Consider the following 25148-nt stretch of genomic DNA (forward strand, 5'->3'; position numbering starts at 1 on the left):
TTTTTACTCCTTGGGACCTCCGACTTAATATCGCCATGATATTAAGTCGGAGGGTGCACAGAAAAGCAGTTTTTACAGCTTTTCTGTGCACTTTCCTGGTGCCGGCAGAAACTAGCGCCTACCTTTGGGTAGGCGCTAATTTCTTAAAGTAAAATGTGTGGTTTGGCTGCACATTATACTTTCTGTATCGCGCGGGCATACCTAATAGGGCCATCAACATGCATTTGCATGTTGAGGGCACTATTAGGTGCCGCTGGTTGGACGCGATTTTCCGCCCCTTACTGAATAAGGGGTAAGGGAAAACGAGTGTCCAAGGGCAGGTTAACAGTGCGCTCCGTTGGAGCGCACTGTACTGTATCGGCCTGTAAGATATTAAACAGAATCAGTCCCAAAAACTATCACTGTACTACTCTACTTAACAGAAAACGTTCCATTTACCATTACACGCTGTCTCCTATCATTCAACCAGTTTGTAATCCATGCCACCACCTTGGTTCTCACTCCCAAGCTTCTCATTTTATTCAGAAGCCTCCTATGCCAAACCATATCAAAAGCTTTCCTGAAATCTAAGTAGATCACATTAAGTGCTCTTCCTCAATCCAGTTCTCTAGTCACCCAATCAAAAAAATCAATTAGATTTGTCTGACAGGACCTTCCTGTTATGACCGTTGGTAGCAGATGGCTGCGACCGCTTCTACTCACATCTTGTACTGTCCTGCTTCCCTCTCCGGGCCTGCTCGCAGCGGGAGCCAGCCTCTACCGCCAGGTATCTCATGGTCCCTCCTGGTGGCCAGGATGCCACTGTCATCTATGCTGACTCTGGGCCTTCCTAGGCACACGCGCCACCGGGCCCTCTTTTGAAGTTGCTACGGCGGGAACCTCAGGGGTGTCCGTGACTTATGACCGCCTTCCAGGTTCTTGTGGCCTGGTTTGGCCTCTGTTGGAAACAGGATGCTGGGCTTGATGGACCCTTGGTCTGACCCAGCATGGCAATTTCTTATGTTCTTATGTTCTTAAGACTGCTTTTCTCAAGGAACCATGTCTCCGCCATCCTGACCCTACGTGACCCTTTGTAGTTGAGGTTGACGCCTCCGACGTTGGAGTAGGAGCCGTTCTGAGCCAATACTCAACTACCCATACACTACACCCTTGTTCATGTTTTTCCCGGCACTTCTCTCCGGCGGAATGTAATTATGCCATCGGGAATAAAGATTTGCTGGCCATCAAGTTGGCCTTTGAAGAATGGTGACCCTGGCTTGAGGGAGCCCAACACCATATCCCCGAATACACGGATCACAAAAATCTTGAGTATTTACATCATGCTCAGAGTTTAAACCATCGCCAGGCCTGTTGGGCCCTCTTCTTTACTCAATTCAATTTCCTGCTGCGTTACCGCACTGAACTCTCAACAGTCCACGACCACCGGCTCATCTCCTTTCCAGGTGGTGCTACCGTTACTGCTCCCGCTGTCCGTAGCCTTGCCAGCAGCACAGTCCACCACTCAAGAGTTGCATCAATTGTGACACAATACCCAACAGCTGCTCAAGCAGGCTGCCCAGAGATTGAAGAGGTCCTTTGATGCATACCATCGCGAAGCACCCCAGTTCCAACCTGGTGATAAAGTATGGCTCAGCACCAGGTTTATCTGACTCAAGCTGCCTTTGGCTCGCTTCGCTCCCAAATACATTGGCCCCCTCGCTGTGCTTTTCCGTCTGGGTCCAGTCACTTATAGACTCCAGCTGCCTTCCTTGCTTAAGATTCACAACGCCTTCCACGTTTCTCTACTAAATCCGGATTTTCAAAAAAAACCACCGGAACCTCAACCACTGTCCTTGGAAGCGGACGTCACATATCAAGCTCGAGATGTCCTGGATGTTAGAAAACATGGCAAAAAGTGGGAATATTTCCTTTCATGGGAGGGCTTTGCGCCTGAGGAGAACAGTTGGAAACCTGCTGCCAATATCCTCGACAAAGACCTCATCCGGCAGTTTCATGCGACGTATCCTCGCAAACCCAAACCCCCGGGAGGGGGCCTTAAGAGGAGGGGTACTGTTATGACCATCGGTCGCAGGCGGCTGCAACCGCGTCTACTCACAACTTATACTGTCCTGCTTCCCTCTCCAGGCCTGCTCACGGCAGGAGCCAGCCTCTACCGCCATGTATCTCATGGTCCCTCATGGCGGCCAGGACGCCACTGCCATCTACGCTTACTCCGGGTCTTCCTAGGGGCGAGCGCGCCACCGGGCCCTCTTTTGAAGTTGCTATGGCGGGAACCTCAGGGGCATCCCTGACTGATGACATCATTGGGTCAGGGTTAAGCACCACCTTCGCCCCCTGCTAGCCAACTTGGCAACGAGTTCCATCGCTACTGTTCTAGCTCCTGTCTCCTTGGACCTGTGGTGACTGTCTCGGACCCTTCTTGGGCTCTGGATCCTGGCTCAGGTACCCGCTCCTCAGGTAAGGGCTCACCTGGACCTGGCTCATGAGAGGTCTAGAACGGATTAATGTGAATCAATTATTTACTCTTTCGGATAATAGAAAGACTAGGGGGCACTCCATGAAGTTATCATGTGGCACATTTAAAACTAATCGGAGAAAGTTCTTTTTCACTCAACGCACAATTAAACTCTGGAATTTGTTGCCAGGGGATGAGGTTAGTGCGGTTAGTGTAACTGTGTTTAAAAAAGGATTGGATAAGTTCTTGGAGGAGAAGTCTATTACCTGCTATTAATTGACTTAGAAAATAGCCACTGCTATTACTAGCAACGGTAACATGGAATAGACTTAGTTTTTGGGTACTTGCCAGGTTCTTATGGCCTGGATTGGCCACTGTTGGAAACAGGATGCTGGGCTTGATGCTTGGTCTTGATGCTTGGTCTGACCCAGTATGGCATGTTCTTATGTTCTTATTAGACTCATTACTACCATTAGTGAGCACTAGATCAAGTATCAAACACTCCCTCATGGGTTCCATTACTATTTGTTTCTGCAGAGCTGTTGCGTTCGTGCCTGTTCTCGCCCTCGCTCCACCCTCTCTACCTTTGTGGCGACTCCCTTCAGCTCTGATGGACAGATGCTGCCGCGGCTTCTCCTTGCCGCTTCTCCCCGGAATCCCCGGGCTGGCCTGATGCTGTGGATCCGCCATGTTCCTGATGACGTAAGGGCGCACACATACGCGCGCTCCAGAGTTTGTACCGGCAAGGGTGCGAACCTCGGGGGCGTCTCCCCGTAATGACGTCATCTGCTTCCAACTTAAAAGGTCTTTGTTTGCTACTACGAATCGAGTTAGCAAGGAGAAATCTTTCTCTGCTGCTCTGCCTCCACAAACTTACCAAGGGGTACCCACTCCTCGGGGGCCCCGCTCTCTCTTCTTGATTTCAGACTGCTAAGACGGGATCCGGTACTCCCTCATATAGGGGCGGATTTTAAAAGCCCTGCTCGCGTAAATCCGCCCGGATTTATGCGAGCAGGGCCTTGCGCGCCGGTGCGCCTATGTTCCATAGGCCTACCAGCACGTGCAGAGCCCCGGGACTCGCGTAAGTCCCGGGGTTTTTCGAGGGGGGCATGTCGGGGCGTGTCGGGGCGGGGCCGATCGGTGCGGCGTTTTGGGGGCGGGCCCAGGGGCGTGGTTTCGGCCCGGGGCGGTCCGAGGGGGTGGTCGCACCCTCCGGAACTGCCCCAGGTTGCGTCTCGGCGCGCTAGCGGCCCGCTGGCGCGCGGGGATTTACTTCTCCCTCCGGGAGGCGTAAATCCCCCGACAAAGGTAGGGGGGGTTTTAGATAGGGCCGGGGGGGTGGGTTAGATAGTGGAAGGGAGGGGAAGGTGAGGGGAGGGCGAAAGCGAGTTCCCTCCGAGGCCGCTCCGATTTCGGAGCGGCCTCGGAGGGAATGGCGGCAGGCTGTGCGGCTCGGCGCGCGCCGGCTACACGAAATCAGCAGCCTTGCGCGCGCCGGTCCAGGATTTTAGCGGCTACGCGCGTATCTACTAAAATCCAGCGTACTTTTGTTTGCGCCTGATGCGCCAACAAAAGTACGCGAAGGCGGGCTTTTTTAAAATCTACCCCTTACAGCTGATATCAGCATATGTTGGAAATATTATCTATTCCCCAAGAAGTTATTCCACCTGTTGCAAAACTAGACTTTTTGAATGCTAAAAGGAAAGAAGGGGAAGGACAAAGAGAAGAAGTAGTGGTAACCTTGAAGAGTGAATCTATAAATTTAACGGAGTTAATTGAACAATCTGCTGAAGATCTGGTAGATTATCGTGGAACATTGCTGGTAACATTTGTCTTCCCTTCTGACAGAGACAATGTATTAAGAATTTTTCTTAGAAACAGGGAAAAGTTATTCTATACACAAAAGATTTGGGTCTATCCGGACATTACCAAGATCACCCGATTGCGGAGGAAGGAGTTTCTTGCTATGTGCCAGGAAGCAAGAGATCTTGGCGCTATGATTATGATCAGATATCCCAGTAAATGTGTGGTCAAATGTAACAACAATAGATATGTATTCTTTGAGCCAGCTCAATTACGTTTGTTTTTAAATTCTCATTCCAGAAAATAGTTGATAGTGCTAACCGCCTGGTCATAATTTGAGTATATATTGTGTTGAACTCACTCTTTGTAATTTAAAATTTTTTCCTTGTATTTGCTCCAATTTGTATCTTGGATCACCGTTATTTCTTTTAATGGGTCATATATTTGGATTATTTTCTCTTTATTTCTTGTTTTTGATTATTACATGGATATTTCCTGGATGGATTAGATTGGTATTGATTTTGATCTTGTAATATCTTTTTTCTTTTTTTTTAAATATTATGTATGATCCATCAATGATATGCTTTTGCTAAGAATTGTAAAACTGAATAAATAAATAATTAAAAAAAAAAAAAAAAAGAGTTCTTACTGTTACATTTGCTGCTTGTCCAGAGGCCCTGCAAGCAGCCTCATTCACCCCAGACATCACCAGCAAGCTGTCATGGCTGGACACCGCTGACGCACAGGCAGATGCCACTACTCCCGCAATGTCTTCCCCTAGGCATGCACATGCGCAACACAGTTCTAGTTAAAGGGCCCCTAGCAGGAAAAGCCCATGGTGCCCTTGAATGATGTCACTATCATTTGCCCTATAAAACAGCTATTCAGACATTCCAATCTTGCCTCAGCAAGAAGGTCATTTCCTGGTTCAAACTTTGACCTCTTCCAGTCTTCAGCCTTGCTCCACTCCAGTTTTCCGCCTCGCTTTGTGCAAGCCATCAGTCTTGTCTCTAGCCATCAGCCTTACCTCCACCCAGTCTTCAGCCTCAGCCTTGCCTCTGTCAATTCTTCAGCCTCAGCATTGTCTCCATCAAGTCTACAGCCTCAGCCTTCTCTCCGCCAATTCTTCAGCCTCAGCCTGCCTCCATCAAGTCTACATTTTCAGCCTATCTTCATATAGATTCTTGGACTCTGCTATAGACTGGCTTGTGCCAAGACTCATTTACCCAACATTGGCGCAAACCTTAGCTGAGGATCCTGGAAAGCATTTAACTGTTATGTCCCCATCATAATGATTTTCCAAATTGGTTCCTCTGATGACTGAGACTCCCAGCAGAAGAAGCTTTCTTTTATGACATTTGACCATACTGAAAGGTTTCTGGGTGCTTTGGGTGTCTAATTCCCTCACTTCAAATTCTGTTGCTGGAGCTTCTTCATTTTCCAATGCAGAAAATGCATTATGTAAGGGTAACAGCAGGAATAGTAGGTGTCTCTCCATCACAGGCCTTTCTCTGTCAGAACCCTCTGTAATCTAATTTTTATTGGGATTCTGAATCCTGGATGGCTATCTTCTCTGTGGACAGACATAGGATTCTTCAAACTTGGGGAAATTTGGTATCTCAGAGTCACAGGTTTTGTTTACTTACATCTATTGTAAATCATTTATATCTGGGTTTCTGAATCCTCTGTGAGAGTTGGGAGAGATATTCTGGGTGCTGCAAGGAAGGGGAGGTTAATTGAAACTTGGACAATATCTCTTTCGGGTACATTAACTCCTTATTCATGGGAAAACAGCTGAAGGCAAACTGCACAACCCTTAATTCTCCAAATGATATGCCTTAAGACAAAGCTCTACCGTTGTTCACTGAATAAAAGACATTTTGCTAATAGTGACAACTAAACAAATTGACAGATTGGTACTCTGGTCCTAAATTATTCACTTAACCTAAGTCCTTGGAAGTGCTATTTAAGAAGGAAACACTCTAGGGGTAGGAGGGGAAAAAACAGCAGAGATAAAGGAAAATATATTGGGAAAAATAAAGAATTAAGTTATATTAAATTAGACTGTTAAACTTAGCCAAACAGGAACCCAGTAAGACATGCAGCGTCAGCCAGACCACATGTGCTAGAATTCTATGTGTAACCAGAATTTAATAGTGCTTTGTTGGATACCCCTAGCTGTGCAGCTGATTACACCATACCCTGAAAGCCTGGTAGATAGAATCCTGTGTTCCTTCCTTAAAAACACACGGGATTTAAAAATAACTAGCAAAATAACAACACATCACAAAAGACAGGGTAAGAAACTGCAGAAAAAAAGAACATTGTGATATGTATATTACTTTGCATAGCTTGCTTTTCTAACAATCCTGTATCTTTTTCCTCTTTTTAGGCAACGTCATCCAATATTCTAAATGGGCATCATCTTTGTTTTCATTCCACTCGGTGCCAGAATTATTCCAGAATGCTGTTTTCAGTAATGGCTCAGCCATATAATTTGACTCTCTTTCTTTCTTATTCTCTTTATACAATTGAATGTTTTAGTGGCAATATCCCAGATCAGGATTGAGATGTTTTGGAGCAAAACTGTAGAATTTCATGGCTACTGACCTTTTCTTTCTTTCATAGCTTTTGTCCTGTTTTCCGTTTCTCATTTCCGAGTACAATTTTTGAGGCAGAATAATCAGCTGTGTCTGTCTTTAATTGCTTAATAACTCTTTTAAACGAGACACTATGTTTAGGGACATAAGGAGGTATTGACATAACTTGTATCCAATAACTTCTCATCTCTGTCTCGCTCGCTATTCAGAGAAAGAGTCGGTGCGCCTTGGATTGGGTAGTTTTTATCTGTGAACTAGATTCTTTTCAGCTGTATCACTGAATCTGCTGTCAACTTCTTTTGTACGGTGACCTTTCTCATTCTTTCCCAAGTGATGCTCTTTTATTGCTACCTCGTCTGTGGCTAGCATCACTCCCTCCGCTTTCCTTATCTCATCCTGGTTTTCCTTTACTTCTTCGGTTCCAGCAGTGCGCTCTCTACTTCCTGTCTGATAGCTCTCCCCAGTCTGCAAGGAGCAGTCTTGTTCCTTTTTATTCCCAGTCTCAGACTTTGCATCTTTCAGCGTCTCATCCATCTCCTCTTCCGTGTCTCTTTCTTGTGGCACTTGAATAAGCATTGCTTCTCTCAAGATGTCTCTTCGCTCTCCTGTATCCTCTTTCTCTGGGCAGCAAATCTCTTCATCTCTCTTCATGACGCCCAGAGAAAAATTTCTATCTCAATTCTCAGATTATCTCTCTCGGTCCTTAGTGTCACCTTGTCCTGCTCGCTTTCATCTGTTCTCTCTCGCTCAGTATCATCACTTCAGTGTCCCTCTCTCTCTTGCAGGGTCTCTTTCCGGCGGAAGCATTTCCTCTGCAGTTCCTTCCTCTGTTCCTCCTCTCGTTCTCCTGTGACTACCGGTGTCTGCATTTCCATCTCGGTGTGCACCGATGCAGCCTGTAGAGTTCTCCTGTTCCTCCCACAGTTCTCAGGGATCTCATTTCACAAGCAGTTCCTTCTGGAGGGCCAGCTCTTCGGCCACCTCCTCTTCCCTCGTGCTCCTGGAATAGCTGCTGCTGGTATTCCAGTTTCTGGTCCTTCTGGAGTAGCATTTGGGTGAGCTCCTGTATCCTCACCTGGAGTCCCTGAAGCTGCGTTCCCTGCTTTTTCCTGTGCTCCTGAAGCTTGCCGATCTGCTGATGCTGATGCTCTGTCTCTCTTTGCTTTGCGTTTTCCAGTCCTCTATAACCCCTGTCTCTTTCTCAGTCTCTCCTCAGCTCGCTCTGAGTGCTGTGATGACTCTGACTGGCAATGTTTCTGGAACCTTTGCTCCTGAAATTTTCAGAGTCTTTTCTTGTGCCCTTGGACAATGTTCTACATTAGCTTCTGCAGTATATTTTGCGTCAGCTGCCTCAGCAAGAACAGTTTCTTCTAATATTTTCTTCCCCTACCAAATGACATTTGTCTTCCATTTCTGTTTCTGCCAGATCTTTCTCTTCAGAACGGATGCCCTGCTTTAACAATTAATCTTGCTGATTAAGCCTCCAAGTTTCACCTACCTTGTTGAATGTAACTTTTGCCGCCTCCGTTCATATGTCTATTTATCTATTTATTTATTTTTGTTTCAGTTTTTCTACCCTGTTCGATGTAAACCGATCTGATATGGTCATTACCATGAAGGTCGGTATAGAAAAGTGTTAAATAAATAAATAAATAAATAAATAAATAAACAATTCTAAGGGAATATGAGAATCTCTTTCTTTGCAGACTTTCCCAGCTTTCTATTCCACTTTTGCCATTTTCTTTTCCTGAATCTTCTTCTCACAGGGCCATTTCTGGTTCCTGTTTCTCCATTACATAAATTCTTCTTTTTTTCAGATGAAACTTTCTCTGGTAGCATTTCTTCCTGGACTGAATTCTCTACAGATGCCTCTCTCGTGCTTTGCTCTTCTCTGCTGTCCCTCTGTGCCTTGAGAGCCTTTCACTCACTCCCACTGCTCAGACTCAAGTCGTGGCCGGTGGGCTGCTGCTTTACCTCTCACCGCTGCTCTAGAGCCTCCTTCACCAAGGCCCATTTCTACGCTGACCCGGACTTTCCTTCGAGCCCACTCCCGGCCTGCTTCTTCCTGGGCTGCTGCGACTGCTCCTGCCCAGCCAGATCCAGTGAGTTAGCGATCCACAACTCAGTCATTTCACACACTCTCTCTGCTTCTAACGTATGCTGCTTTATACCTCGCGGTGCAGCAATTGATTTAAAAATACTCCTCGCTATCTTCTTTCCCTTATCTTGACTGGAAACAGTATCTAAAATGAAGTCCCTCACACCGCACGATTACACACCGATTATTGCTTTAACTGTTCTTTCTCTTGTTTAAGTGTTTTTGTACTTTTCTAAGGGCCTTGTGAATCGAGCACTGTGACAGCACTTCTGCTCAGTTCACAATTGGGCTTCTCTCTCCCTCCTGATTCTAAAACTGTCGGCCTGCTTTCAGGGGCTGTGAGATCCCTGCTCTCGATGATGTCATGGCGTAAAATAGTCCTGAGGGCTAATCAATACTTATATTAACTGACATTTAATAGGAATTTTAACTGCCTGCCACTGTTGCTGTAAGTGTTGGGGACTTTTTGATGCTGCTTTAATATTTCGTGGATATCCTTTTGGGTGTCCCTGCGCTTTTCCTGAATCTGGTAGTGTAGTGCCAACCTTTTCCCTGGTAGTCGAGGAGGCCGTCGCTGTTCAAACATAGCTACAGCTTCAGGGTTTCCCCTCACTGTCATGGCGATCCTTTTTTTTTTTTTTTTTATGGCTTGGGCTGAACTTTTAGAATTTAGGGGATGCTGGCCGCTACCATATACATAAAAATCATTTATTTTTTTTCCACTACAACATGCTTTAAAATGCTTTTTATGACCAAAAAAATGTTTATGATGCTTGTTTAATTTCTTGCTCATGCAGGAAAATAAGCTATTCATTCTCGCTATTATTTACCATTCAGAAACCACTATCTCAATAATTTCAATAATAACTTAGTCAGGGTCCTCCTATGTCTCTTTGATGTCCTCAAACATTTTCTATTTAGGGGATTTTTTTTTACTTCAGAATACTTCAATGGTCCAACAGGGAATTGCTGCTTTACCTTTCACCACTGCTCTAGAGTCTCTTTCACCAAGGCCCATCTCTATACTGACCCAGGTCCTTCCTTCCTGGCCGCTGTGCCCATTCCTGCCCTGCTAGACCCACCTAACAATGGATTTCTAAATAGTCTGCAACAGCCATCATACAATCATGAGTGATGCCTTAAAAATTGTAATTCAATTATCTCAAACACTTACCAATATTAAAAATGCCTTATGAATCTGTATTATTTTAGATTTACTGCAATTTATAAATACACAATATCACGTTAAAAGTAAATAAAGAAAACATAACAAAAACATCAGATCCAATCATGCAGTATAACAAATATCAATTTTTCTTTCATGAATCCTCTTTCCAAAAATACAGAGTATATCATAACTTCAATAAAACAGCAATAAGCATAATAATCATAAGAACTTAAGATTTGCAACAGGTGCAGAACAGAACTAGAACAGCTCATATTACAACCCAAAATGTAAAAAATATATTCAAATTCTGGTATCACCTCAGTAACAGCAAAATAAACTCCCTCCTCTGCCAAACACTTTGTGAAGAAACACAAACCCCTGACAAAAAAATAAAGCAACCTATAATTTTGCCACACCATATCATAACAGAACTAACTCTCAGGACTCAACAAATAGCAACCTTATCTGTGAAAAGACAGCAATGTAAATAATACACCAGGCCCTTGAACACTAATACACCACTTACTGGACAAATAACAAGCTGGACTGCTACAAATCCCTACAGAGAAACTACACGCCAGCCAAAATACTGCACCTCTGTCACACGTATGCCACACAGTCAGACCCTTACCTAAGACAGAATAAGGGACTACAAATTAGAAACATAAACATGCACACAAAACTGAATTGAAAAGCTAGAGAAACCAGACTCTATGAAGAGTGGAATGCAGAAGAAAAAGCAAAGTAGAAATAGCATTTTCCAATCGCTGAAAGTAAAAATACATTTTTTTAACCTTTGTTGTCTGATCTTATTTTTCTAATCTGTTGGTTCTGGTCTCTTTTTTTCTCCACTTCCCCTTGTCTTTTCCTAATTCCTTTTTCAGGGTCCCTTTATCTTTCTGTTTCTTTTCTCCTGTTTTATTTTTCTTCCTCTCTCAAACGCACACACACTCAGGCTCTCTCTTACATGTGCTGTCTCTCACACACATGGCTCACTCACACAAGGTTCTCTCTCACAGGCTTCCACTCTCTCATGCTGTCTCTCACACCTACCATTTCCCGCTTAGCCTGTAAAGAGAGAGCTTCCCACTCCCGCAAGCTCTCTCTTACACAGGCTCCCACTTCCACATGCAGTCTCCCACTCTTACATGCTCTCTCACACACAGGCTCCCACTCCAAAATGCTCTCTCTCATATGCAGGCTCCCACTCCCACAAATACATACACACAGACTCTCACTCTCATATGCTCTCTCTCATACACACACACACAAATAGGTTCTCCACTCCCATATGCTCTTTCTCATACCCCCCAATACACACACATATACATACATATACACACACACACACACACAAAGAGGCTCTCCCATAGACACACAGGATCTCTGCTTGCACATGCTCTCTCTCATACACACACATACATGCATAGGCTCTCCACACCCACATTCTCTCTTTAACCACACACACAGGCTCTTTACTCCCACATGATCTTTCACACATGCACACACACACACACATACACACACACTTTATCAGGGCCTCCCCCTCTCTTCTGGGCCTCCTTGCTGCAAGGCATCCTCTTCTCGGCTGCCAAGAGATTGGGCTCTGTGGTGGGCCTGTGGCAGGACTACTTTTCTCAGGCTGTCGTAAGAAAGGCTCTGCTCCCACCCTATAGCAAGGTCTCTTCTTCTTGGGCCGCTGCAGGATGAGCTCCATGATGGCCATGTGGCAGGGTCAACTCTTCTCAGGCCACCAGGCAGCACTGATTGGGTGGGTCTGAGGTCAAAGTGGGTGGGCCATGGACCATCCCTGACTATACTATTTCAAAAGGACTATCCCAGAGATGGCAATTCAGGCAAGGACAACGTCCCCTTGTTTTCACCCCTTTTCTCCCTGTTCTTTACTCTTCAAAAAAAATCACATGTCTTTATCAGTCAAATCTCTTAACTGAATGTAAACCGAAGTGATATCTCAGGTCGAATGTCGGTATATAAAAATAATAAATAAATTAAATTAAATTAAACTAACTTCTGCAAACTTTTAAGAAACTTCAGCCAGGGATCCTGCAAAATCTTCACCCTGTGCCTCATGAGAGACATTTTTATGCTCCTCAAAAAATGTCTCATTCCCTTTGGGGGGAAGAGCCATCCTTCCCTCTAGTAAATTACATACACCCTCTTGATCTCTCTCTGAACCTCCTGTGCTAGAAGATTTACAATAGTACACATAGAGAACCCCCAGAACACCTCTGAACTCTTAGTGAACCCTCCAGTACTGGAAGATTCTCCTTGTTAAGATACAGACTCACTCCAATACACTCTAGAACACCTCTAGTGGCCAAGCAGGGGCCACATAACCATGGCCTCTTCATGCGGGCAACTACACTCACCTTGGAAACCTGATACTTCTGTACCACAACTCTTGAAACTTTCACTGAACAACCAAACATTCAAGTCCCAGCCCTCATTTCTTCTATCTGTAATCGCCAACTGCCATTCCTACTGTTCTTTGTGTCTCACCCAAGCAAGCATATGTAAATTATTCGGATTTGGTTGCTAACACCGCTGATGGTAGGTTATTCCAGGCATCTACCGCCTGCTCTGTAAAGTATCTTCTCATCTTTCCTCTGAGCCTTCCTCTCTGTAACTTCCTATCATGACCCTTTGTCCTTGAATTAGCTTTCCTGTGGACAATTTCATCTCCCTGCGCTTTATTGAAACCTGTCAAACATTTAAATGTCTCTACCATATCCCTCCGTGGCCTTCTTTCCTCCAGTGAGTACATTTTGAAGAGCGAGAACAACTGATGTACAACGGATTTGTATTTGTGCATGGGGTTGATGCAAGGGAAAATAATCCTAGATGGGGGAATACAAGAAGAATAACTAATAATTAGATACATCAAGGCAGGATCACAATAGAATTCTTAAGCTGCAATACAAGTTCAGCGGATCTGGAGGAGATCCACGCCTCCCCAAGACTTTACAGGCTAAGCGGGAAATGGTAGGTGTGGCGATGTGGAAGGGCCGGCTGCCTGGATGGGATGAGACGGCTCCAGTACTGCATCTCCGCGAGGGACGTGAAGCTAGGCACTGGGTGCACTGCGCAGTGGCACTTCAGAAGGAACAGTGCGGTAGGGGTTTTTTTTTTTCTAGAGCCTCACTTTCCTGCTTTCTTCAATTCTGACAAAACTTAAGGGGTATTTTTCCACTTCTTTACTCCTCCTAGGGATCTGCTTCCTCCCTTTATTTTTCTTATGATTTCTCTATTAGTCTCCCTCTGTAGAACTATTATTAGGGGAAGAGGTGTCACTGGCTTCATGGTAAGACGGCAAGTAGGGCGACATGGTTAAGCATTTTGCAGAGAGGACAGGAAGATCACCTGTTATATGTACACGCAACTGCGTATTTTTGTTCTATGTACACCGACGTGATATCTCTGATGAGCGGCGGTATATAAAAACCAATAAATAAATAAATAAATAAATAAAATCAAGGCATGCAGGGTGGTGGGGAACATCTGGAAACTAAGCTTCACTGACCTCCAGAAAAGACTCAACATGCATCGCTGCTTCCTTCACTCCAGTGCTCATTTCCATGATGCAGGAAAAGTTGCCACACACCCAGCACAGGCCTCCGACTCCTGATTCCCAGTCTAAGAAGGAGGAGAAAGATCCTCTGAGCCCGAGCTGACTGCTGCCTGCCCCATACAGGGCCTCCACAGAGGACTGGGTTTATCTGCAACCCCAAGGCTGCTCCTACAGCGGACAGCTGACTACTGACTTAGGGGATGCCTGGATGGATGTAGAGGTCCATGGACTAAGTTGCATTAAAAACAGGAGGTAAAAGCATTAATGTGCATTAAAACGCCATTTAACACCATATGTATCAAGTCAATGAGTTATAGAATACCTCAAAGATCAAGGGGTCAGGATAGAGTGAGCGCAGACCTTTGAACCTGTGAGCACCTCTTAATATCAGCTTAGTAGGTTTCCCAACTATGCCAACCAGCTCAAAGTAATTAGCTGGTTGGCATAGTGATTAGCCTAGTGCTGAAGTCTATCTCCCTTCTAGTCACCCTGATCCTCAAAATACACCCCGCTTTTCCAATCCCCCATGCACAAAACACAATATAGTACAAACTGCTACTCAGTGGTGCACTTAATGAGAACAGAATCCAAGCCAGCACAGAGAACCCTTACCTGTGAGAGAGCGAGGGTAAAGCCTGGGATAAGCACAGAGGATCCTTAGCTGTGGGGGAGAGAGGGGTAAAGCCTGGGATAAGCACAGAGGATCCATAGCTGTGGAGGAGTGAGGGGTAAAGCCTGGGATAAGCACAGAGGATCCTTAGCTGTGGGGGAGTGAGAGGTAAAGCCTGGGATAAGCACAGAGGATCCTTAGCTGTGGGGACTGAGGGGTAAAGCCTGGGATAAGCACAGAGGATCCTTAGCTGTGGGGGACTGAGGGGTAAAGCCTGGGAAAAGCACATTGGATCCTTAGCTGTGGGGGAGTGAGGGGTAAAGCCTGGGATAAGCACAGAGGATCCTTAGCTGTGGAGGAGTGAGAGGTAAAGCCTGGAATAAGCACAGAGGATCCTTAGCTGTGAGGGAGTGAGGGGTAAAGCCTGGGATAATCACAGAGGATCCTTAGCTGTGGGGACTGAGGGGTAAAGCCTGGGATAAGCACAGAGGATCCTTAGCTGTGGGGGACTGAGGGGTAAAGCCTGGGATAAGCACAGAGGATCCTTAGCTGTGGGGGACTGAGGGGTAAAGCCTGGGATAAGCACAGAGGATCCTTAGCTGTGAGGGAGTGAGGAGTAAAGCCTGGGATAAGCACAGAGGATCCTTAACTGTGGGGGAGTGAGGGGTAAAGCCTGGGATAAGCACAGAGCATCTCTTGATGGGGAAGTGAGGGTAACGTTGCAGATCGCATGTTATTGAATTAAAAAGGAAAATAGGCAGACTCAATGGGTCTTGTGGTATTTTATGTTTTATCTGCTTCATGTCCTATTTTTTATATCTGATGATGCTTTCAGTGAGGTGATGAGGGAGCATGGAGACAGATATATGCAGGTTGGTGCTCAGTTGCAGAGTAAAGGAGCATGGATAGTGAAAAGCACGCAGAGTCTGATGATACAGGAAGATTCCAGATAAGGAGAGCAGTGAGAGGCCTTCCTCATCAAATCAGACAGAGCTGACTCTGGCCCACGTGTCTGGCCGCATGGGAAGTGTTAAGTGCCGCACCTGGCAGGGAAGGGGCGTGGGGCCGATGGTTGCTCCTCTCTCATCTTATCTCTATCTGTCAAACACAATGGCTAGATCTTATGGACTTTTGGTTTCCCGTTTTGACTGTTTCATGTCTGTTGTCTTTTTGTTTTTGGCGTTTTGGTTTATGTGACATTCCGTGCAACCCGGCCTTTCTCCAGCTAGCTACAGCACATTAACCCCTGGCATGCCATAATACAGGAACACAGTATAGTTTCAGGGCTTAAAAGATTTGCTGAAACTCTTTTTAAATATGCATTTGATTATCGATTAGCTCAGACCCAGCTCCTGTAGTAAAGCTGTATTATTGTCCTGCACTTTATAACTTGTGAATAATGCATGATGGATGAAAAAAAAAAATAAAAAGAAAATAAATCCATGCAGAAAAATCTCCCTTTGAACCAGTTTCCATTTTTGTTGCATGGAAATTGAAGGTCAGTAAATGACACGCAGGTGATACCTTTTAATTGCTTTAACGAATGTTTACTAGCTTTGGAGAGTTGTACTCCTGTCATCAGGCCCATGCAGAATAAGCTAAGAATGATATTGCCTTCATAAATAAGTAAATTTTTGGTTAAGATTTATTACCAGCATTTATTGCAAAAGTCATAAATATATCCAGCAAATGGATGGCTGGGAGAAGATGAACTCCTGCCACTATACTATAGGCACATACTATAGGCACTCCTGCTAGACTCATTCAAGCACTGCACTACACAATCGAGATACAGTTTCATGCAAAAATTATAGACACCCTTGGCCAAATTGTATATTTCAATACATATCTAAGTGAATAGAAGCTGACAAAACCTCTACAAGTTGCAAAGTTAAACACAAAAAACGATAAAAGTGGAATGGAGCGACCACACACTCAAACAAGATTCAATGTAAAAAAAAAGGTGCGCAGTCCAAAACCGTTGGCCTGTCCTCCAAAGATCTTTCAAAACCATTGTTTATAAATCAATTATAGGCGCTTTATTTAGAGCTTCCCATACAATCACAACTTTCAGAGGTGGAGTCCCCCGATATGATCTCGTGTTTCACCCAAAAACTGCATCGGGAGGGACATCAAAGGCAAAAAAAAAGGCTCAAGTGTGGAAAAAAAACAAGGCAGAAACAGCATCAATGAGGACAGAGCAAAATATCTACAGCAATAATCAAAGTAGATTTTACATTCTCAGTGAAATTATTTCCTTAAACTCATCACAAAGCTCCTTTGAGAAACCACTATGATACACAGTATCTTACAACAAACTTAAAAAAAGTTAGGCCAAATCACAAATCACAATAACCAATCACATAACCCATGGGTTATCACATAAAGGCACATGATCCATAAGAGCCAATCAAGAAAGGGGAGGAAGTACAGCGTAGTGAATGGAATCACGTGCTCAACATCCACCAATTAAAGCTGGGAAGCATTACTGTATAAATGTGTTCCTCAATGTAAAAGAAGAGAGTCACCTGATAGCCAATAACCAATGAAAAGGCTTTTACAAAAATACGAAGTGTAAAAGACAGATCGAACCAGAGAAAGGTAATGCAACATAGAAGTTGGTCTATTTCCATTCACCACCTGGCTAGGAAGCATAATAAAACCAAAGAGGGACTATTTAACCGGCAAAAAGTAATTCTCAAAAATGTATTTCCAGCCAGCGGAAAGTGACAATCCAAAGACCACATTAAATGGCATGTTTAGAATATGCTTTAATAAACTCACAGCGTGAAAGACACTGGGAAATATAAAACAAATTGCAAACAAACATTTTCCCATGCTGTTTCATTTTTGCAGAAATTAAGGACTTACAAAGAGTTTATCAAGGACTATATCTCAGTTGAAGTTCCCCCTGAGGCAGAAACAGAAGTTTCAAAACGCGGACCTTGTTGAGATGGGACTGATGTGTGATGCATTAAGAAAAGATGTGTTACTTACATTATAAAAATTAAAAAAAAAAAAAGAGTGACATTTGCCAAATGATTATATGTAAGACTATGAAGGTCTGTCGACAGGTAAAGTCTATTATGATGGCACAACATTGATTTTTTATATTAATATAATTTATGGGAAAGCGTTTCTCTGATATTTAGTGAATGCACCTAGAAATACATCAGAAAAAGAATCAGAAAAACATGACTGACTCAGTTATGCATCTCATTTTTGATTGGTGGATGTTGAACACGTGATTCCATTCACTACTCTGTGCTTTCTCCCCTTTCTTGATTGGCTTCTATGGATCATGTGATTGGTTATTGTGATTTGGCCTGATTTTTTAAGTTTGTTATAATATACTGTGTGTGTATCATACTGGTTTCTCAAAGGAGCTTCGAGATGAGTTTAAGGAAATAATTTCACTGAGAATGTAAAATCTGCTTTCATGCCTTTATCGCTGTAGTTATTTTGGCTCTGTCCTCCTTGATGCTGTTTCTGCCTTGTCTTTTCACAGTTGAGGCTTTCTTGTCTTTGATGTCCCCCTGATGCAGCCTTCAGTTGAAACAAGGGATCATGATTCATGACAGGGAACTCACGCTTTTGAAAGTTGGGACTCTATGAGACGATCTATACAAAGTATCTATAATTGATTTACAAACTATGGTTTTGAAAGATTTTTGGAGAACAGTTCAACATCTTTGAACTACGCATCCTTTGTTATGTTGATACAAAGTTAAACAATACAAATCAATGGGAGCAGAACATCTCACCAAATTACATATACAGTATATATATATTTTTTTAATCTGGTGTCAGTCATGTCTGTCACACTATTGTGTCTGTCCCTGGCCACCAGGTGGCGCCCAGAACAACAGAAGATGCAACGTGCAAAGAAACTATGCACTGTCTATAAAGTACTGTCACAAACACACACACCCCTACACAGGCACGCACATGCAGGCAGATACACAGGCACACAAAGGCAGAGATAGATATATAGGCAGATATACACTCACACAGGCTCCCCCAAACACACACCCACATACACACACAGAGGCACCTGCAACTACACACACAGACATATGCCCCCCTACACACACACAGGCAGAGGTACCCACATGGACAAGTATACACACATAGGCAACACACGCAGGCACATACACACACACCCACACACAGGCTTTTATTGACCAGACAACCTGAGCAATGCCAGGATATATTTGTTAATATGCTCTGTGTGCAAAGTCCTGTCCATCATGCTCACACACACACAGGAACAGGCAGAGACAGGTACCCACACTCATGTGCACCCAAGCTCAAGCAGGTGCATGCAAGCTCACACAAGTGCACAGAAACATGCACAAGCTCACAAAATTGCGCACAGGCTCCCACAAGCACATTCACTTGCTCACACATGCACACGGGCTCACATACACGGGCACACACAGAGGCAAGTCCAGGCAAACACATACACACAAGCACACAGAAACGCAGGCATACACATTGACAAGCTCTCCCAAACACAACACATACACACACACATAGACACAGGTACCCACACAAACAGGCTGAGGCATACGCACACAGGCACAGCTTCCCCTCACCACACATACACACAGGCTGTTATACACCAGATTACCTGAGCAACGCCATACACTTTTCGCTAGTACAGCTATAAAATCAGAAGTAAGTTGTAATATATATTTCCTATTAATTACAAAATATACACTTATCCAGTCCAGGCAGGAGATGACGCCTTGGATCATCTGAATATATTCACAAAATGCATCACCCCTGTATCACCCGACGCTGCGGTGCTGGTGTCCTGCCTCAGGGGGGGTCCCAAACAGACTCAGAGTGCTAAAATCAGACTTCACGCTTCAACAACAAAAAAAAAATCATAGAACAGCAAACTATAGCAACAATCATATAGCAATAAATACAAATTAAAAATAAGAATCAAAATATTCTTAACTTTTACTGTACACTGTGGTAGGCCCAAAAATAGCGAGTTACAAAATCAAGACTTGGCATTATGAGAGCCTATAGTATGGTACAAAAGTTATTAAGGTTATGGTAGGGTTTCAACCTTCTTAGCATCTTGAGTTTCCAAAAAAGATTTTTGCACCAGTGATTTAGCATTGCGCCTTAAAAGAAAGATCAGACTCTAGGATGAGACCGATGGAGCTGTCATGTCGTTAAAAGGGGATTAACTGATGGCGTTTCTGTTCAGGCAAATTCTGGTTTTAGAAACATTCACCGTCCGTGAGCCTATTACAGGCCAGCCAGCTGTTAACCCATGATGCATAAATCGACAGAAACCAAAGGTTGTTTAGGAATCCCCAGAAACAGAGAAGGAAACCCCTGAATATCATCTGCGTAGAGGTAATAATTTAATCCCAACCCCGCAAGGAGTTTGCACGGTCGTTTAAGACGGATGGTAAATAACAGAGCTGAAAATGCCGATAGATAACAGAAACCAGGATGAAGTATTTGACCTGCTGATGCTGATTGGATAAATAAGAAGCAAACCAGTTCGTGCCTTAAGCCTCGCAATTCCTATTTGGGCTAGACGTGGGCGAAGAATCGTATGATGAAGGGTGTCAAAGGCCGAGAGGAAACTGGAACCGCCACAATGGATATAAATCAGAGCATGAGTTCAATAATAGCTCAGTGCTGCATTTAGGGATAAAGCCAACTGTCCCATGTTCCATTTTCATCTAAGAAGCGTTTAAGAGTTTGCTCTAAAACTGCCGACTCTACTACCTCAGCCAGAAAAGGAATGGGAAAGCTGGGCTGATTATTTGCCAGATCTGAAACACCAGTCTGAGGCTCTTTTAAGATTGTTCGAACCGAAGCTTGTTTTAAAAGGGGACGGCAAAAATCCCCGATTTCATGCAAAGGTTTACTACTCCGGCTAACGTTTCAGATGCGTCATCCAACAAGTCCTCTCGTGCCTGCAACATTGCGAGGGTCAAGGGGGCAAAAGGTCTGCCTCATCTTCCTTGTAATTTGCTTACATCGTCACCAATGATGTCATAATGGGTCATTTTCAATGAAAGAGAGAGGGAGACAGAGAGAGAGAGAGAGAGAGAGAGGTTTGGAGGAAGGGGGGCAAGTCTGCCTTCTGTCCCCAGTGTTTCCTGAGTCCTTTGGTGGATATAGAGGGCCACACAGAAAAATCCCTGTGGTGGCCCTGCTTAAAAACGGGACAAAATGCAATTTGCTAATTTGAACTGTTTAGACTTATAACTTGTGGATAGAATACCAGCTCGACCTGCCCTCCCCCCTAAATAAGTACACAAACACATTAACTGGGATTATATAGGCCGCAGTTTATTACTACAACTAAACCCGAGCCCTTACAAACTTGAATGAACCAAACTCAACTTCCCCCCCCCCCCTTCTCCTCTCATTCTTCCCCTTTCTCCACCACCTTATCCCCAATGGTGAAGTAACAGCACCCCCCCCCCCCCCCCCCGCTCACTCCGCCTCGTACCAGCGAAAGTAAGCTAATACCGAGAACCAGGCCCCGTAGTTCTTCGGTCCCCCCCGTGTAGCGCCCCCCCCCGGCTACACGAGGCTTGCCCCCCCTATCCCCCCTCTGTAAACCCCCTTTCAAATTCCTCTTGGGCTCAGATTTTTCCGCCACGAACAAGTTGGGCTGCTCAACTTATTCCCTCCCACACTGCGGTTCTACCATTTTGCTACTTCTCTTTCCAACCCTTCCTGTATGGTGTCATTAAATAGGTCCATACCGACCTCGGATAAATGGACCCCGTCGCCCGCGAATAACCCTGCTTCCTCTATCCATGACCATGTGTGCCTAATCCAGAATCCCCCCTCCCACCCCATCCATTTACCCAATTGCCTATTCAGTTTTTTGACTCCCGTTTGCCAAATTAGCTCCTCCCTATTGCGTAAACGAATGATTATGTCGGACCAACCGATGTGCATATGCGGCCACCGTATCCAAATCTGTGAAAGGTCTTTTTTCATACAGGTAACTCCCTGCATGTTCTGTATCCAATGTCATTCCCACCCAAGTGAATTATGAGAATATTAGGAGCTCCCCACATATCAATCCTCTCATACAAGAAAGGTAGAATGTCATCCCAAATCATACCCCTCTTACTGAACCAAGCTACCCGCCATCCCTTCTTTTCTAACTCCAAATTCTCCCTGTAAGGACGTTTCAGCGCTCTTCTTTGCACCCTGTATATGTAGGAATGGCCCACGATCCAGGCACATCCTATAAAATTCCTCGACCCCCGTCTTTCTGCAAATAAATACAGATAATTAATTACACCCCTGATTCCCCATCGCTTTCCGTTGAGGACCCTTACGATCGAATATATGACCGAAACGCATTGGACTGCCACCTCCCCAAGCCCTTAATACTACTAACCAAGAGACCTGCCTCGGCTGCAGAGGTTGCCGCCCCGATGCATACAATTCACATTGGGGCTGCAGAGGTTGCCACCCCGATGTGAACTGTATGCTCGTACATCCCGTCCCATCCTACTGATGACTGTGCTCAACACCCTCCCAAATTGGTAACGGGTCAAAGGACTCCCGTTCTCATGAATCAAAAAAGCCCCTTCGCGTTTCGGCCTAACTTCCATATACTTCTCGGTTAGCCTCACAGGACACACCTTTCTGTTCACATCGCGTCCTAACTTGATAATGGCTCCTTTTCCCCTTTGGTCCATTTTTGACTTTGCAATGAAGAGTCGAGCCTCTGACTCCAGCAACTGTACAAACTGGCATTTGAGACTACCTTCCCATACACTACGTCAAGATAGCGCGACCAATTCGCTAATCCTTAGTGCTCCAAAAAACACCCAGGAAAACAAAACTCAAAACAGCGTGACCTCGTATCGTGACCAACAAACTTACGGCAAATTTTCAAATAAGCAATCTAGATCCTCATATTTAATGGGCCGTAGAACATCTTCCATCTTACTCTCACCCCTCTCCCAACCCTGTAACACTTTCTTGACTCTAAAACTACCTGCTGGATTGCCCCATCTGCATACCTTTTGAAAGAACGCAAAACCTGCTAACTTGGATCGTACTAATGCCACCGAATAACCTCCCCTCCTGGATCCTATAATGAATTCTACGACTGAATGTTCCGACACCTGACCCCCAGTCCACCCTTTATCTTGCAAAAAACCTATGACCATCTTTAGTTCCTTGAAGGTAGGCCTTCCAAGTCGCTGGGGCAATTGAACATCGGAGCAGCTCCCATTCCTCTTCATCTCCCTGCCCGGTGCTAGTTTCTCGCCATCCATCGCCCTTCTGCGTATACCCGTAAAAGTCTGCAAGGACATGGACATTACATTCCTATAAAACCTCACCCTCCCTCCTGAGTAGGTGAACAAGTATTTTATCCTTGACGTATCGTTTATGGTCTATTCTTATATTTGTCTGTAATTTTATTTTTATTTTTTTTAACTCCCCTTCCCCTGGGGAGCTACATCGGAGGAGAGACACGCTTTAAGATCTAAAGCACATTTGGAGCCGCACGGCAGAGAGGGACACCCAATGGAGGAACGGTGATCAGCCCCCGCCTACCTGACGTCATCAAGGCGCCGCTGCCTCTATTTAAACCGGAGGACAGCGGTGGAGAAGCGGGAGCCACATCGGAGGAGAGACACGCTTTAAGATCTAAAGCGCGTTCGGAGCCGCACGGCAGAGAGGCACGCCCGTCGGAGGAACGGTGATCAGCCCCCGCCTACCTGACGTCATCAAGGCACCACTGCCTCTATTTAAACCGGAGGACAGCGGTGGGGAAGCGGGAGCCACATCGGAGGAGAGACACACTTTAAGATCTAAAGCGCGTTCGGAGCCGCACGGCAGAGAGGGACGCCCGATGGAGGAACGGTGATCAGCCCCCGCCTACCTGACATCATCAAGGCGCCGCTGCCTCTATTTAAACCGGAGGACAGTGGTGCGCAGCCGCCGGCGCGCCCCTGGGAGAGGTTTTTTTTTTTCTTTTCTTCCTCTTTTTTTTTACTCATGTGCTATTGAATTTGCTTTTGGAGAGTGAAAAACTCGGATGGGAAAGAAGAGGAAGGCTAGGATGGCGATCTCCACACCAACTCGAGGAGAGATCATCGGGCCAATGGACCAACACCTCATAAGGAGGGTAAGTCAGTCCATTAGAGAAGTCATCCCAGATATCTCCTTCTCCTCAGGGCCTCCGTTAGTCCCGCCATTGACCAGTCTCCCAACGTATCCTCTGGTAAGGAGGGGGCCAGTAGAGACTCTGACCCCCAAATAATGGCATTAACATTGCCTGATTCCAGAGTGCGAATACCAGGACTGCAGGATGGGTCTTCTGCTAGTAATGAGAGGGGAAGTTTGCCGTCTGGTAATTTGTTTGAATTAAATGATGAAGTAACTCCTCCAGATAACATCACCCTGGTAGATGTGTGGAGGGTGGTCACCTTTCCATGGCTCAATCCACCAATTTGGCTGAGGAAACCAAGAAAAGCTTGGAGGATCACAATAAAAGAATTGCTCATTTGGAGACTTTGAGTGAGTCAAATACTTCTCAAATGGCTATATTACAAGCTACTAGTACTGCATCTATAAAGGACTCCTTATTAATTTATAAAAAATTAGAGGGCTTTTTTATATATATAATATATTAAGGAGAAAAATATATATATATATAATATATTAAGGAGAAAAAAATCTAAGGTTTTTGAATTTCCCATGCATTAGATTGTTATCTGCTCAAGAACTCTTAATAAGTATGTTAAAGAAATTTTGGGTATAACCAAGGAGTTAGTTATATCAAAGATGTATTATTTACCTGTTAAAAAAGAGATGTATCGACCCCCCAAGGTGGGATCGATACTTTGTTACCAACTAGTCCTAATTTAACAGCTTTTCTTGAATCATCAACGGATGATATCCAAACAAGAGCTACGTTGTTAGTGATGTTTAGTCTGGAGAGCGAGAAAAATCTTGTCCTCCAGAATTACTTCAGAAATAAGGAAATTATGTTTTGTGGTCAGAAAATTCAAGTATTTCCGGATGTTTCCAAAGACACCCAACTGAGGCGGAAACAGTTTTTAAATTTGAGACAGAGAGTGTTATCCCTAGGGGCCACCTTTTATCTCAAATTCCCGTGTAAGTGTTTAATCACTTTTCAAAAGAACAAATTTGTGTTTCTGGAACACCTCACTTGGAATCTTTTCTTCTAGATAAGGGTGGATAGGCATGGTAGACCGCCCTCCCAATAAAAGGGAATACTGGTATTATAATAGGCTTCTCCTAGTAATTCATGTTTGTTATGAAATATTTCCTTTGAACTTTGTTTTTTTTGGTTCCCCATTAAGTGGGCTAGTTGTTGTATACGCATGACATTTAGGGGGGTAAAGTATTTATGTTTATGTTATTGACGATGTGAATCAATATTTTCTTATTTCTTTTTTGCACTGTAAAAATGATGAAGAAATTTAATAAACTATAAAAAAAAACAAAAAAACCTCCCCTTCCCCTTTCCGGAAACTTGCCCTCTGTCCCTGTAGTAGTCTGTATGGAAAGCTTTTTTTTTTATATGCGTTTTCCTTGTGGCATGCTTTTGCCCGCTGGTGCCGGTTGCACCGTTCCGCATTTGGCTATGGGATGTGATCCGTTACATGCCGAACACGAATGCCTAAACTTACAATCCGGAAATAAGCATGTGGACCTATTAAATTGCCAACACACATCTGTGGGGGGCGCCGTCGTCTTTGGATCGGTAGATTTGACGGTATTCCCGTCACTTTACCCAAATGCGAGTAACTGGTGCCTACGATCCTTCCCTCATTGT

Source organism: Rhinatrema bivittatum, chromosome 2 (assembly GCF_901001135.1).
Source record: "Rhinatrema bivittatum chromosome 2, aRhiBiv1.1, whole genome shotgun sequence".
In the NCBI taxonomy this organism is placed as follows: Eukaryota; Metazoa; Chordata; class Amphibia; order Gymnophiona; family Rhinatrematidae; genus Rhinatrema; species Rhinatrema bivittatum.